The sequence below is a fragment of the Salvelinus alpinus genome, chromosome 20 (genome assembly GCF_045679555.1).
Source record: "Salvelinus alpinus chromosome 20, SLU_Salpinus.1, whole genome shotgun sequence".
Lineage (NCBI taxonomy): Eukaryota > Metazoa > Chordata > Actinopteri > Salmoniformes > Salmonidae > Salvelinus > Salvelinus alpinus.
Window position 1 is genome coordinate 13178007 of NC_092105.1, and position 6585 is coordinate 13184591.

A 6585-nucleotide genomic window follows, 5' to 3' on the forward strand; every position below is an offset into this window, starting at 1 on the left:
AGACTGAGACAGATGTAGAGAAGAAGACTGAGAGATGAGAGAGAAGAAGACTGAGACAGATGAGAGAGAAGAAGACTGAGAGATGAGAGAGAAGAGAGAAGACTGAGACAGATATAGAGAAGAAGACTGAGACAGGTGAGAGAGAAGAAGACTGAGACAGATGGAGAGAAGAATACTGAGACAGATGAGAGAGAAGACTGAGACAGGTGGGAGAGAAGAAGACTGAGACAGATGAGAGAGAAGAATACTGAGACAGATGGAGAGAAGAAGACTGAGACAGGTGAGAGAGAAGAAGACTGAGACAGATGTAGAGAAGAAGACTGAGACAGATGTAGAGACAAGAAGACTGAGACAGATGTAGAGAAGAAGACTGAGACAGATGAGAGAGAAGAAGACTGAGACAGGTGAGAGAGAAGAAGACTGAGACGGATAAAGAGAAGAAGACTGAGACAGGTGAGAGAGAAGAAGACTGAGACAGATAAAGAGAAGAAGACTGAGAGATGAGAGAGAAGAAGACTGAGACAGATGGAGAGAAGAAGACTGAGACAGATATAGAGAAGAAGACTGAGACAGGTGAGAAAGAAGAAGACTGAGACAGATGAGAGAAGAGAAGACTGAGACAGATGAGAGAGAAGAAGACTGAGACAGATGGAGAGAAGAAGACTGAGACAGGTGAGAGAGAAGAAGACTGAGACAGATGTAGAGAAGAAGACTGAGACAGATGTAGAGAGAAGAAGACTGAGACAGATGTAGAGAAGAAGACTGAGACAGATGAGAGAGAAGAAGACTGAGACAGGTGAGAGAGAAGAAGACTGAAACGGATGTAGAGAAGAAGACTGAGACAGATGTAGAGAGAAGAAGACTGAGACAGATGTAGAGAAGAAGACTGAGACAGATAAAGAGAAGAAGACTGAGACAGGTGAGAGAGAAGAAGACTGAGACAGATAAAGAGAAGAAGACTGAGAGATGAGAGAGAAGAAGACTGAGACAGATGTAGAGAAGAAGACTGAGACAGGTGAGAGAGAAGAAGACTGAGACAGATGTAGAGAAGAAGACTGAGACAGATGATAGAGAAGAAGACTGAGAGATGAGAGAGAAGAAGACTGAGACAAATGTAGAGAAGAAGACTGAGACAGGTGAGAGAGAAGAAGACTGAGACAGATGAGAGAGAAGAAGACTGAGACAGGTGAGAGAGAAGAAGACTGAAACGGATGTAGAGAAGAAGACTGAGACAGATGTAGAGAGAAGAAGACTGAGACAGATGTAGAGAAGAAGACTGAGACAGATGAGAGGGAAGAAGACTGAGACAGATGAGAGAGAAGAAGACTGAGAGATGAGAGAGAAGAAGACTGAGACAGATGTAGAGAAGAAGACTGAGAGATGAGAGAGAAGAAGACTGAGACAGATGAGAGAGAAGAAGACTGAGAGATGAGAGAGAAGAGAGAAGACTGAGACAGATATAGAGAAGAAGACTGAGACAGGTGAGAGAGAAGAAGACTGAGACAGATGGAGAGAAGAATACTGAGACAGATGAGAGAGAAGACTGAGACAGGTGGGAGAGAAGAAGACTGAGACAGATGAGAGAGAAGAATACTGAGACAGATGGAGAGAAGAAGACTGAGACAGGTGAGAGAGAAGAAGACTGAGACAGATGTAGAGAAGAAGACTGAGACAGATGTAGAGACAAGAAGACTGAGACAGATGTAGAGAAGAAGACTGAGACAGATGAGAGAGAAGAAGACTGAGACAGGTGAGAGAGAAGAAGACTGAGACGGATAAAGAGAAGAAGACTGAGACAGGTGAGAGAGAAGAAGACTGAGACAGATAAAGAGAAGAAGACTGAGAGATGAGAGAGAAGAAGACTGAGACAGATGGAGAGAAGAAGACTGAGACAGATATAGAGAAGAAGACTGAGACAGGTGAGAAAGAAGAAGACTGAGACAGATGAGAGAAGAGAAGACTGAGACAGATGAGAGAGAAGAAGACTGAGACAGATGGAGAGAAGAAGACTGAGACAGGTGAGAGAGAAGAAGACTGAGACAGATGTAGAGAAGAAGACTGAGACAGATGTAGAGAGAAGAAGACTGAGACAGATGTAGAGAAGAAGACTGAGACAGATGAGAGAGAAGAAGACTGAGACAGGTGAGAGAGAAGAAGACTGAAACGGATGTAGAGAAGAAGACTGAGACAGATGTAGAGAGAAGAAGACTGAGACAGATGTAGAGAAGAAGACTGAGACAGATAAAGAGAAGAAGACTGAGACAGGTGAGAGAGAAGAAGACTGAGACAGATAAAGAGAAGAAGACTGAGAGATGAGAGAGAAGAAGACTGAGACAGATGTAGAGAAGAAGACTGAGACAGGTGAGAGAGAAGAAGACTGAGACAGATGTAGAGAAGAAGACTGAGACAGATGATAGAGAAGAAGACTGAGAGATGAGAGAGAAGAAGACTGAGACAAATGTAGAGAAGAAGACTGAGACAGGTGAGAGAGAAGAAGACTGAGACAGATGTAGAGAAGAAGACTGAGACAGATGAGAGAGAAGAAGACTGAGACAGATGGAGAGAAGAAGACTGAGACAGATATAGAGAAGAAGACTGAGACAGGTGAGAGAGAAGAAGACTGACACACATGAGAGAGAAGAAGACTGAGACAGATGAGAGAGAAGAATACTGAGACAGATGTAGAGAAGAAGACTGAGACAGATGTAGAGAGAAGAAGACTGAGACAGATGTAGAGAAGAAGACTGAGACAGATGAGAGAGAAGAAGACTGAGACAGGTGAGAGAAAAGAAGACTGAGACAGATAAAGAGAAGAAGACTGAGACGGATGTAGAGAAGAAGACTGAGAAAGATGTAGAGAGAAGAAGACTGAGACAGATGTAGAGAAGAAGACTGAGACAGATGTAGAGAAAAAGACTGAGACAGGTGAGAGAGAAGAAGACTGAGACAGGTGAGAGAGAAGAAGACTGAGACAGATAAAGAGAAGAAGACTGAGACAGGTGAGAGAGAAGAAGACTGAGACAGATAAAGAGAAGAAGACTGAGAGATGAGAGAGAAGAAGACTGAGACAGATGTAGAGAAGAAGACTGAGACAGGTGAGAGAGAAGAGGACTGAGACAGATGTAGAGAAGAAGACTGAGACAGATGATAGAGAAGAAGACTGAGAGATGAGAGAGAAGAAGACTGAGACAAATGTAGAGAAGAAGACTGAGACAGGTGGGAGAGAAGAAGACTGAGACAGATGTAGAGAAAAAGACTGAGACAGATGATAGAGAAGAAGACTGAGAGATGAGAGAGAAGAAGACTGAGACAGATGTAGAGAAGAAAACTGAGACAGGTGAGAGAGAAGAAGACTGAGACAGATGTAGAGAAGAAGACTGAGACAGATGATAGAGAAGAAGACTGAGACAGATGATAGAGAAGAAGACTGAGAGATGAGAGAGAAGAAGACTGAGACAGATGTAGAGAAGAAGACAGAGACAGATGATAGAGAAGAAGACTGAGAGATGAGAGAGAAGAAGACTGAGACAAATGTAGAGAAGAAGACTGAGACAGGTGAGAGAGAAGAAGACTGAGACAGATGTAGAGAAGAAGACTGAGACAGATGAGAGAGAAGAAGACTGAGACAGATGGAGGGAAGAAGACTGAGACAAATGTAGAGAAGAAGACTGAGACAGATGAGAGAGAAGGGGACCGAGACAGATGGAGCGAAGAAGACTGAGACAGGTGAGAGAAAAAAATAAAGAATATAACAAGGAGTGAGACAGTGAAAGAGAGCGATTGATAATGACTGATGGACAGAAAAAGACTGTTATGTGTATGTTGGTGTGTGTGTTAGATTTTAGATTCTTCAAAGTAGCCACCATTTGCATTGATGACAGCTTTTGCATTCTCTCAACCAGCTTCACAATAAATCACTGATAGTGTCAGCAGGAAAGCACCCCCGAAACACACATGCGGAGATCATCCGTTCCCCTACTCTGAGTCTCACAAAGACACGGCGGTTGGAACCAAAAATCTCAAATTTGGACTAATCAGACTTTAGGACAGATTTCCACCGGTCTAATGTTCATTGCGCGTGTTTTTATGGCACAAGCAAGTCTCTTCTTCTTATTGGTGTCCTTTAGTAGGGGTTTCTTTGTAGCAATTCGAACATGGAGGCCTGATTCACACAGTCTCGTCTGAACAGTTGATGTTGAGATGTGTCTGTTACTTGAAATTTCTGAGGCTGGTAACTCTAATGAACATATCCTCTGTAGCAGAGGTAACTCTGGGTCTTCCATTCCTGTGGCGGTCCTCATGAAAGGCAGTTTCATCATAGCGCTGTTAGTTTTTGTGACTGGACTTGAAGAAACTTTTAAAGTTCTTGAAATTTTCCGTAATGACTGACCTTCATGTCTTAAAGTAAGGATGGACTGTCATTTCTCTTTGCTTTTTTGAGCTGTTCTTGCCATAATATGGACTTGGTCTTTTACCAAATAGGGCTATCTTCTGTATACCACCCCTACCTTGTCACAACACAACTGATTGGCTCAAATGCATTAAAAAGGAAAGACATTCCACAAATTAACTTTTAACAAGGCAAACTTGTTCATTGAAATGCATTCCAGGTAACTACCTCATGAAGCTGGTTGAGAGATTGCCAAGAGTGTGCAAAGCTGTCATCAAGGCAAAGGGTGGCTATTTGAAAAATCTCAAATATTATTAACAGTTTTTTGGTTACTATATGATTCCATATGTGTTATTTCATAGTTTTGATGTCTTCACTATTATTCTACAATGTCGAAAATAGTAAACATAAGGCAGTGTACATAGGACAGCAGTCTCTACGATGCAGGGTGGAGTACCGACTGGTAGCCTGCTAGAACAGTGACTAAGGTTAGTGCTAAATGACTGTTTAACAGTCTGATGGCCTGGAGATAGAAGCGGTTTCTCAGTTTCTCGGTCCCAGCTTTGATGCACCTGTACTGTCTCCGTCTTCTAGATGGTAGCAGGTTGAACAGATCCTTGAGGATCTTCTTGGTCTTCCTGTGACGTCGGTTCTGTAGATGGCCTAGAGGGCAGGCAGGCAGTGTGTCCCCGGTGAAGCATTGGGCTGACCGTACCCCCCTCTGGAGACCGCACCAACCTCGGTTGCGGACGGTGCAATTGCCATACCAGGCGGTGATACAGCCCGACAGGATGCTTTCAATGGTGTATCTGTAGAAGTTTGTGAGGGTCCTAGGGGCCAAGCTGAATTTCTTCAGCCTGCTGAGGTCGACAAGGCACTACTGCGCCTTCTTCACCATGCTGTCTGTGTGAAGGGAAGTTTGTTGACATTAAGGGAGAGGTTATTTTCCTGGCACCACTCCCCAAGGCCTCCCCAAGGCCTTTTCCTGGCACCTCCTCCCTGTAGGCTCTCATTGTTGTTGGTAATCAGGCCTACTGCTGTTGTGTCCTCCACAAACTTGATGATTTAATTGGATACATGCATGGCCCCGCATTCATGTGTGAACAGAGAGTACCCGTGTGTGGGGTGCCCATGTTGAGGATCACCGTGGCGGAGGTGTTGGTGCCTACCTTCACCAATTGGCATTCAGGAAATCCAGAAACCAGTTACACAGTGAGGGGTTCAGACCCAGGGCCCTGATCTTAGTGATGAGCTTGGAGGCTGAGCTGTAGTCGATGAACAGCATTCTTACATAGGTATTTCTCTTGTCGAAGTGGTATAGAGCAGTGTTCAGTTCAATGGTGATTGCATCGTCCATGGATCTGTTAGGGCTATATGCTAATTGTACTGGGTCTAGGTTGTCAGGTAAGGTGGAGGTGATATGGTCCTTTACTAGCATCTCAAAGCACTTCATGATGACAGAAGTGAGTGCTATGGGGGCGATAGTTGCGTCGGGCAGCTCAATGTTGTTTTCCTCGAAATGGGCAAAGAAGGTGTTTAGCTCGTCCGGGAGCGAGGCGATGGTGTCCGCGATGTGGCTGGCATTCCCTTAATAATAGGCGATTGTCTGTAGACCCTGCCACATACGTCTTGTGTCTGAGACGTTGAATTGCGACTCCACTTTGTCCATGTAATGTTGTTTTGCCTCTTTGATTGCCTTAGGATGTCATAGCTGGTCTGTTTGTATATGTCCATGTTCCCAGTTACCTTGCCACGGTTAAATGTGGTGGTTTGCGCTTTCAGTTTTGCACGAATGCTGCCATCTATCCAGGGTTTTAGGTTTGGATAAGTTCTAATCATCACTGTGGGAACATCATCCTCTGTGCGCTTCCCGATTAACCCAGTCACCATTTTCCAGTCCGTGTGATAAAAACAATCTTGAAGCATAGATTCCGATTGGCCAGAGGAACATTGAACAGTCCTTCGCCAGTGAGCTTCCTGTTAAAGGTTCTGCCTATAGGTGGGGAGGTGTGTGTGTGTGTGTGTGTGTGTGTGTGTGTGTGTGTGTGTGTGTGTGTGTGTGTGTGTGTGTGTGTGTGTGTGTGTGTGTGTGTGTGTGTGTGCGTGCGTGCGTGCGTGCGTGCGTGCGTGCGTGCGTGCGTGCGTGCGTGCGTGCGTGCGTGCGTGCGTGCGTGTGTGGTCTTTGACACTTTTCA